Raw genomic sequence first — 11,001 nt, 5'->3', positions numbered from 1 at the left:
GCAGAGATAATATTTAGATATTTTTCGATTCGCATAAAATTAGAATTTCGTTATTTTACATGAGAGAGCATGCTGAGTTGGTGTATATCCTCCAAGAAATAATAGAAAAGGGCATTGTATAATTTTTCTGACCGATTATATTCAGAGAAATTTTGTTTTTAACATTGGGATGCCTAGATAATATGTAGATTTTTTTCTATTAACGTATAATTAGAATTTCAGTATTTTATATGAGAGAGCATACTGAGTTGGTGTATATACTCCAAAACAGAGTAGAATAAGGCATTGTATATTTTTTCTAACAGACTATATTCACAGCCATTTCCTTTTAACTTTGGGGAGCCTAGGTACTATTTAGCTTTTTTTCGATTCGCATAAAATTAGTATTTCGGTATTTTATATGAGAGAGCATATTGAGTTGGGGTATATACTACGAAACAGAGTAAAAAAAAGCATTGTATATTTTTTCTGACAAATTATATTCAGAGAAATTTTGCTATTAACGTTGGGGTGCCTAGATAATATTTAGATATTTTTCGATTCGCTTAAATATAGAATTTCTGTATTATATATGAGAGACCATATGGAGTTGGTGTATATACTCCAAAACAGAGTAGAATAGGGCATTTTATATTTTATCTGACAGATTATATTCAGAGAAATTATGTTTTTAATATTGGGGTGCCTAGATAATATTTAGAATTTTTCGATTAGGGTGAAATTAGAATTTCTTTATTTTACATGAGAGAGCATATGGAGTTGCTGTATATACCCCAAAACAGAGTAGAATAGGGCATTTTATATTTTATCTGACAGATTATATTCAGAGAAACTATGTTTTTAACATTGGGGTGCCTAGATGATATTTAGATTTTCTTCAATTCACATAAATATAGAATTTCTGTATTTTACATGAGAGAGAATATGGAGTTGGTGTATATCCTCCCAAACAGAGTAGAATAGGGCATTGTATATTTTTTTTGACAGATTATATTCAGAGCAATTTTGTTTCTAAAATTGTTGTGCCTAGATAATATTTAGATTTTTTCGATTCAGGTAAAATTAGAATGTCTGTATTTTACGTGAGAGAGCGTATTGAGTTGGTGTATATACTCCAAAATAAAGTAGAATAGGGCATTGTATATTTTATCTGACAAATTATATTCAGAGCAACTTTGCTTATAACATTGGGGTTCCCAGATAATATTTAGGCTTTTTTCGATTCACGTAACATAGAATTTCGGTATTTTACATGAGAGAGCAAACTGAGTTGGTGTATATACTCCAAAACAGAGTAGAATAAGGTATTGTATATTTTTTATAACAGACTATATTCAGAGCCATTTTCTTTTATCTTTGGGGCGCCTAGATATTATATAGATTTTTTAGATTCACGTAAAATTATAATTTATGATTTTTACATTAGAGAGCATATTGAGTTGGGTTATATACTCCAAAACAGAGTAAAAAAGATCATTGTATATTTTATATGACAGATTACATTCAGAGCAATTTTGCTTTTAACATTGGGGTGCCTAGATAATATTTAGATTTTTGTCGATTCACGTAAATTTCGAATTTCGGTATTTTACATGATAAAGCATACGGAGTTGGTGTATATATTTCAAAAGAGAGTAGAATAGGGAATTCTATATATTTTTAATGACAGATTATATTCAGAGCAATTTTGTTTTTAACTTTGGGGTGCCTATATAATATTTAGATTTCTTCTATTTGAGTAAAATTAGAATTTCTGTATTTCACATGAGAGAGCACACTGAATTGGTGTATATGCTACAAAACAGAGTAGAATAGGGCATTGTATATTTTTTCTGACCGATTATATTGAGAGCAATTTTGCTTTTAACATTAAGGTGCCTAGATAATATTTAGATTTTTTTCGATTTGCTTAAATATAGAATTTCTGTATTTTAAATCAGAGAGCATATTGAGTTGGTTTATATACTCCGAAACAGAGTGGAATAGGTCATTATATGTTTTTTCTAACAGATTATATTAAGAGCAATTTTGTTTTTAACATTGGGGTGCCTAGATAATATTTAGATTTTTTTCGATTCACGTAAATTTAGAATTTCTGTTTTTTACATTGGAGAGCATACTGAGTTGGTGTATATACTCCAAAACAGAGTAGTATAAGGCATTGTATATTTTTTCTAACAGACTATATTCACAGCCATTTCCTTTTAACTTTGGGGTGCCTAGATATTATTTAGATTTTTTTCGATTCGGGTAAAATTAGCATTTCTGTATTTTACATGAGAGAGCATACTGACTTGGTGTATATACTCCAAAACAGAGTAGAATTAGGTATTGTATATATTTCTAACAGACTGTCTTCAGAGCCAATTTCTTTTACCATTTGGGCGCCTAGATATTATTTAGATATTTTTCAATTCGTGTAAGTTTGAATTTCGGTATTTTACATTAGAGAGCATATTGAGTTGGTTTATATAGTCCAAAACAGAGTAGAAAAGGGCATTGTATATTCTTTTAGTCACATCATATTCAGAGCAATATTGCTTTTTACATTGGCGTGCTTCGATAATATTTAGATTATTTTTGATTCACGTAAAATTATAACTTAGGTTTTTTACATGAGAGAGCATTTAAAGTTGGTGTACGTATTTCAAAACAAAGTAGAAAAGGGCATTGTATATTTTTTCTGACTGATTATATTCAGAGCAATTTTGCTATTAACATTGGGGTGCCTATATATTATTTTCATTTTTTCGATTCACGTAAATATAAAATATCTGTATTTTACATGAGAGGGCATATGGAGTTGGTGTATATCTTCCAAAACAGAGTAGAATAGGGCATTGTATATTTTGTCTGACAGATTATAATTAGAGCAATATTTCTTTTAACATTCGGGTGCCTAGATCATTTTTAGATTTTTTTCGATTCACGTAAAATTAGAATTACTGTATTTTACATGAGAGAGCATACTGAGTTGGTGTATATACTCCAAAACAGAGTAGAATAGTGCATGTTATATGTTGTCTGACAGATGATATTCAGAGAAATTTTGTTTTTAACATGGGGGTGCCTAGATAATATTTAGATTTTTTCGATTCGCGTAAAATTACAATTTAAGTATTTTACTTGAGAGAGCATATGCAGTTGGTGTATATACTCCAAAACGGAATAGAAAAGGGCACTGTATATTTTTTCTGACAGATTATATTCAGTGCAATTTTGCTTTTAACATTGAGGTGCCTAGATAATATTTAGATATTTGTCGATTCACGTAAATTTAGAATTTCGGTATTTTACATGAGAGAGCATATGGATTTGGTGTAGATACTCCAAAACAGAGTAGAATAGGGCATTGTATATTTTTTCTGACAGATTATATTCAGAGCAATTTTGTTTTTAACATTGGGGTGCCTATATAATATTTAGATTTTTTTGATTCGGGTAAAATTAGAATTTCTGTATTTTACATGAGAAGAGCATACTGAGTTGGTGTATATACTACAAAACAGAGTAGAATAGGGTATTGTATATTTTTTCTGACAGATTATATTCAGAGCCATTTTGCTTTTAACATTGGGGTGCCTAGATAATATTTAGATTTTTTTGGATTCGCTTAAATATAGAATTTCTGCATTTTACATGAAAGAGCATATTGAGTTGGTGTATATAATGCAAAATAGAGTAGAAAATGGCATTGTATATTTTTTCTGACAGATTATATTCAGAGCAATTTTTTTTTTAACATTGCACGGCCTAGATATTATTTAGATTTTTTCGATTTGGGCAAAATTTGAATTTCTGTATTTTACATGATAGAGCATATTGAGTTGGTGTATATACTACAAAACAGAGTAAAAATGGTTATTGTATATTTTTTCTAAGAGACGATATTCAGAGCCATTTTCTTTTAACTGGGAGGCTCCTGGATAACATTTAGATTTTTATTGATTCACGTAAGATTACAATTTCGGTATTTTATATGAGAGAGCATATTGAGTTGGTGTATATACTCCAAAACAGAGTAGAATAAGGCATTGTATATTTTTTCGAACAAACTATATTCACACCCATTTCCTTTTAACTTTTGGGCGCCTAGATATTATTTAGATTTTTTTCAATTCGCATAAAATTTGTATTTCGGTATTTTACATAAGAGATCATATTGAGTTTGTATATATACTACAAAACAGAGTAAAAAAAGGCATTGCATATTTTTTCTGACAGATTATATTCAGAGAAATTTTGCTTTTAACGTTGGGGTGCCTAGATAATATTTAGATATTTTTCGATTCGCTTAAATATAGAATTTCTGTATTTTATATTAGAGACCATATGGAGTTGGTGTATATACTCCAAAACAGAGTACAATAGGGCATTATATATTTTTTCTGACAGATTATATTCAGAGCCGATTCGTTTGTAACATTGAGGTGCCTTGATAATATTTAGATTTTCTCGATTCGGGTGAAATTACAATTTCTTTATTTTACATGAGAGAGCATATTGAGTTGGTGTATATACTAAAAAACAGAGTAGAAAAGGGCATTGTATATTTTTTCTGACAGATTATATTCAGAGCAATTTTTCTTTTAACAGTAGAATGCCTAGATAATGTTTAGAGTTTATTCGATTCGCTTAATTATAGATTTTCTGTAATTTACATGAGAGAGCATATGGAGTTGTTGTATATACACCAAAACAGAGTAGAATAGGGCATTGTATATTTTATCTGACAGATTATATTCAGAGAAATTATGTTTTTAACATTGGGGTGCCTAGATAATATTCAGATTATTTTCCATTCACGTAAATTAAGAATTTCGGTATTTTACATGAGAGAGCATACTGAGTTGGTGTACATACTCCAAAAAGGAGTAGAATAAGGCATTGTATATTTTTTCCAACAGACTATATTCAGAGTCATTTTCTTTTAACTTTAGGGCGCCTAGATATTATTTAGATTTTTTGGATTCACGTAAAATTAGAATTTAGCTATTTTACATGAGAGAGCATATTTAGTTTCTGTATATACGCCAAAACAGAGTAAAAAAGGGCATTGTATATTTTTTCTGACAGATTATATTCAGAGCAATTTTTGTTTTAACATTGGCATGCCTAGATAATATTTAGATTTTTTGGATTCGGCTAAAATTAGAATTTCTGTCTTTTACATGAGAGAGCATATTGTTTTGATGTATATACTACAAAACAGGGTAGAAAAGAAAATTGTATATTTTTTCTGACAGATTTTATTCAGAGCCATTTTGTTTTTAACATTGGAGTGCCTAGATAATATTTAGATCTTTTTTGATTCACGTAAAATTAGAATATCGGTATTTTACATGAGAGAGCACACTGAGTTGGTGTATACACTCCAAAACAGCGTATAATAAGATATTATATATTTTCTCTAACAGACTATATTCAGAGCCATTTCCTTTTAACATTGGGGCACCTAGATATTATTTAGATTTTTTTGATTCACGTACAATTTTAATTTAGGTTTTTTACATGAGAGAGCATATTGAGTTGGTGTATATTCTCCAAAACACAGTAGAAAAGGGCATTGTATGTTTTATATGACAGGTTACATTCAGAGAAATCTTGCTTCTAACATTGGGGTGCCTAGATAATATTTAGATTTTTGTCGATTTACGTAAATTTAGAATTTCGGTATTTTACATGAGAGAGCATACTGAGTTGGTGTATATATTCCAAAACAGAGTAGAATAGGGCATTTTAATATTTTTCTGACAGATTATATTCAGAGAAATTTTGTTTTTAATATTGGGGTGCCTAGATAATATTTAGATTTTTTTCGATTCGCTTAAATATAGAATTTTTTTATTTTACATGAGAGAGCATATGGAGATGGTGTATGTATTCCAAAACAGCGTAGAATAGGACATGTTATATTTTTTCAGACAAATTATATTCCGAGTAGTTTTCTTTTTAACATTGGGGTACCTTGGTAATATTTAGATTATTTCGATTCCGGTAAAATTTGAATTTCGGTGTTTTACATGAGCGAGCATACTTAGTTGGTGTATATACTCCAAAACAGAGTAGAATAAGGCATTGTATATTTTCTGTAACAGACTGTTTTCAGAGCCTTTTTCTTTTAACTTTGGGGCGCCTAGATAATATTTAGATTTTTTTTAACTTCATGTAAAATTAGAATTTCGGTATTTTACATGAGAGAGCATACTTTGTTGGTGTATATACTCCAAAACAGAGTAGAATAGGGCATTGTATATTTTGTCTGACAGATTATAATCGATGAAATTTTGCTTTTAACATTCGGGTGCCTAGATAATATTTAGATTTTTTTCGATTCACATAAATTTATAATTTCGGTATTTTACATGAGAAAGCATACTGAGTTTGTGTATATACTCCAAAACAGAGTAGAATAGGGCATTGTATATTTTTTCTGACAGATTATATTCAGAGCAATTTAGTTTTTAACATTGGGTAGCCTAGATTATATTTAGATATTTTTCGATTCACGTAAAATTAGAATTTTGTTTTTTTACATGAGAGAGCATACTACGTTGGTGTATATACTCTAAAACAGAGTAGAATAGGGCATTCTATATTTTTTCTGACAGATTATATTCAGCGAAATTTTGTTTTAAACATTAGGGTGCCTAGATAATATTTAGATTTTTTTCGATTCAGTAAAATTAGAATTTCTGTATTTTACATGAGAGAGCATACTGAGTTGGTGTATATACTCTAAAATAGAGTAGAATAGGGCATTGTATATATTTTTTTGACAGATTATATTCAAAGCAGTTTTGTTTCTAAAAGTGGTGTGCCTAGATAATATTTAGATTTTTTCGATTCTGGTAAAATTAGAATTTCTGTATTTTACATGAGAGAGCATATTGAGTTGGTTTATTTAATACAAAGCAGAGTAGAAAAGAACATTGTACCTTTTTTCGGACAGACTATATTCAGAGTAATTCTGCTTTTAACATTGGCGTGCCTAGATAATAATTAGATTTTTTTCGATTCGCTTAAAATATAGAATTTCAGTATTTTAGATGAGAGAGCACACTGAGTTGGTGTATATACTCCAAAACAGAGTAGAATAGAGCATTGTTTATTTTTCCTGAAAGATTATATTCAGAGCAATTTTGTTTTTAACATTGGGGTGCCTAGATAATATTTAGATTTTTTTCGATTCACGTAAAATTAGAATGTCGGTATTTTACATTAGAGAGCACACTTATTTGGTGTATATACTCAAAAAGATAGTGGAATAGGGCACTGTATATTTTGTTTGACAGTTTATATTCAGAGCAATTTTGGTTTTAACATTGGGGTGCCTAGATAATATTTAGATTATTTCGATTTGTGTAAAATTAGAATTTCTGTATTTTACATGAGAGAGCGTATTGAGTTGGTGTATATACTCCAAAACAGAGTAGAATAGGGCATTGTATATTTTTTCTGACAGATTTTATTCAGAGAAATATTGCTTTTAACATTAAGGTGCCTATATAATATATAGATTCTTTTCGATTCGCTTAAATATAAAATTTCTGTATTTTATGTGAGAGAATATGGAGTTGGTGTATATCCTGAAAAACAGAGTAGAATAGGGCATTGTATATTTTTTTGATAGATTATATTCAGAGCAATTTTGTTTTAAACACTGCGTTGCCTAGATAATATTTAGATTTTTTTCGATTCACGTAAAATTAGAATTTCGGTATTTTACATTAGAGAGCATATTGAGTCGGTGTATATACTCCAAAACATAGTAGATAAGGGCATTGTGTATTTTTTCTTACACATTAAATTCAGAGCAATTTTGCTTTTAACATTGGCATGCTTAGATAATATTTAGATTTTTGTCGATTCACGTAAACATAGAATTTCTGTATTTTACATGAGAGAGCATATGGAGTTGGTATATATACTACAAAACAGAGTAGAATAGGGCATTGTATAGTTTTTCTGAAATATTATATTCAGAACAATTTTGTTTTTAATATTGTGGTGCCTAGATAATATTTAGATTTGTTTCGATTCATATAAAATTGGAATTTATGTATTTTACGTGAGAGAGCATACTGAGTTGGTGTATATACTACAAAACAGAGTAGAATAGGGCATGTTATATGTTTTCTGACAGATTATATTCAGAGCAAAGTTGTTTTTAACATGGGGGTGCCTAGATAATATTTATATTTTTTTTCGATTCACGTAAAATTAGAATTTCGGTATTTTACATGAGAGAGCATACTGAGTTGGTGTATATACTCTAAAACAGAGTAGAAAAAAGCATTGTGTAATTTTTCTGAGAGATTATATTCAGAGCAATTTTGTTTTTAACATTGGGGTGCCTAGATAATATTGAGATTTTTTTCGATTCACGTAAATATAGAACTTCTGTATTTTAAATGAGAGAGCATATTGAGTTGGTTTATATCATCCAAAACAAAGTAGAATAGGGCATTTTATATTTTTTCTGACAGATTATATTCAGAACAATATTGTTTTTAACATTGGGGTGCCTAGATAATATTTAGATTTTTTTAAATTTAGGTAAAATTCGAATATCTCTATTTTACATGAGACAGCGTATTGAGTTGTTGTATATACTCCAAAACAGAGTAGAATAGGGCATTGTATATTGTTTCTGACAGATTATATTTAGAGCAATTTTGGTTCTTACTTTGGGGTGCCTAGATAGTATTTAGATTTTTTCGATTCAGTAAAATTAAAATTTTTAATTTTACATGAGAGAACATAGTGAGTCGGTTTATATACTCCAAAACATAGTGGAATAGGGCATTGTATATTTTATCTGACAGATTATAGTCGGAGAAATTTTGTTTTTAACATTGGAGGGCCTGGATAATATTTAGTTTTTATTCGATTCACGTAAAATAAGAATTTCGGTATTTTAGATGAGAGAGGATATGGAGTTGGTGTATATACTCGGAAACAAAGTAGAATAGGGCATTGTATATTTTTTATGACACATTATATTCAGAGAAGTTTTGTTTTTAACATTGGGGTTCCTAGATAATATTTAGATTTTTTTCAATTTGCCTAAATATAGAATTTCTGTATTTTACATGAGAGAGCATATGGAGTTGCTGTATACACTAGAAAACAGAGTAGAATAGGGCGTTTCATATGTTTTTCTGACAGATTATATTCAGAGAAATTTTGGTTTTAACATTGGAGTGCCTACATAATATTTAGATTTTATCGATTCGGGTGAAATTAGAATTTCTGTATTTTATATGAGAGAGCATACATAGTTGGTTTATATACTCCAAAACAGAGTAGAATAAGGTATTGTATATTTTTTCTAACAGACTATATTTAGAGCCATTTTCTTTTAACTTTGGGGAGCCTAGATATTATTAAGATTTTTTTTGATTCACGTAAAAGTAGAATTTCGGTATTTTACACGAGAGAGCATATTTAGTTGGTGTATATACTTTAAAACAGAGTAGCAAAGGGCATTGTATATTTTTTTCTGACAGATTATATTCAGAGATATTATGCTTTTAACATTGGGGTGCCTAGATAATATAAAGGCTTCTTTCGATTTTCTTAAATATTAAATTTCTGTATTTTACACCAGAGAGAATATGGAGTTGGATTATATATTCCAAAATAGATTAGAATAGGGCATTGTACTATTTTCTGACAGATTATATTCAGAGCAATTTTGTTTTTAACACTGCGGTGCCTGGAGATTATTTAGATATTTTCAATTCACGTAAAATTAGAATTTCGCTATTTTATCTGAGAGAGTATAATGACTTCGTGTATATACTCCAAAGAAGAGTAGAATAGGGCATTGTATATTTTTTCTGACACATTATATTCAGAGCAATTTTGTTTTTATTATTGGGGTGCCTCGATTATATTTTGATGTTTTCAATTTGCATAAAATTATAATTTCGGTATCGTAAATGAGAGAGCATATATCGTTGGTGTATATACTACAAAACAGATTAGAAAAGGGCATTGTATATTTTCACTGACAGATTATATTCGGAGCAATTTTGCTTTTAACATAGAGGTGCCTAGATAATATTGAGATTTTTTTCGATTTGCTTAAATATAGAATTTCTTTATTTTACATGACAGAGCATATGGAGTTGGTGTATATACTCAAAAACAGAGTCGAATAGGTTACTGATTATCTTTTCCGACAGATTGTAATTAGAGAAATTCTGTCTTTAACATTTGGGTGCCTAGATAATATTTAGATTTTATTCGATTCACGTAAATTTAGAATTTCTGTATTTTACATGAGAGAGCATATTGAGTTGGTTTATATACTACAAAACAGCGTAGAAAAGGACATTGTATATTTTTTCTGACAGTTTATATTCACAGAAATTTTTCTTTTAACATTGGGGTTCCTAGATGATATTTAGATTTTTTTCGATTCACTTAAATATTGATATTCGGTATTTTAAATGAGAGAGCATATGGAGTTGGTGTATATACTCCAAAACAGAGTAGAATAGGGCATTGTATATTTTTTCTGACAGATTATATTCAGAGCAATTTTGTTTTTAAAATTTGGTACCTAGATAATATTTAGAATTTTTCGATTTGCTTAAATATAGAATTTCTATATTTTACATGAGAGAGCATATGGAGTTGGTGTATATACTCCAAAACAGAATAGAGTAAGGCATTGTATATATTTTCTTAGAGATTATGTTCAGAGAAATTTCGTTTTTAACATTGGGGTGCCTAGATAATATTTAGATTTTTTCGATTTGGGTAAAATTGGAATTTCTGTATTTTACATGGGAGAGCATACTGAGTTGGTGTATATTCTCCAACACTGAGTAGAATAAGGTAGTGTATATTTTCTCTAACAGACTATATTCAGAGTCATTTTCTTTTAACTTTGGGGCACGTAGATATTATTATAATTTTCTTCTATTCGCGTAAATGTAGAATTTCGGTATTTATCATGAGAGAGCATACTGAGTTTGTGTATATACT

The sequence above is a fragment of the Callithrix jacchus genome, chromosome X (genome assembly GCF_049354715.1).
Source record: "Callithrix jacchus isolate 240 chromosome X, calJac240_pri, whole genome shotgun sequence".
Taxonomy (NCBI): domain Eukaryota; kingdom Metazoa; phylum Chordata; class Mammalia; order Primates; family Cebidae; genus Callithrix; species Callithrix jacchus.
The sequence above is the reverse complement of the archived record's forward strand: the minus strand, read 5'-3'. Positions refer to the sequence as shown.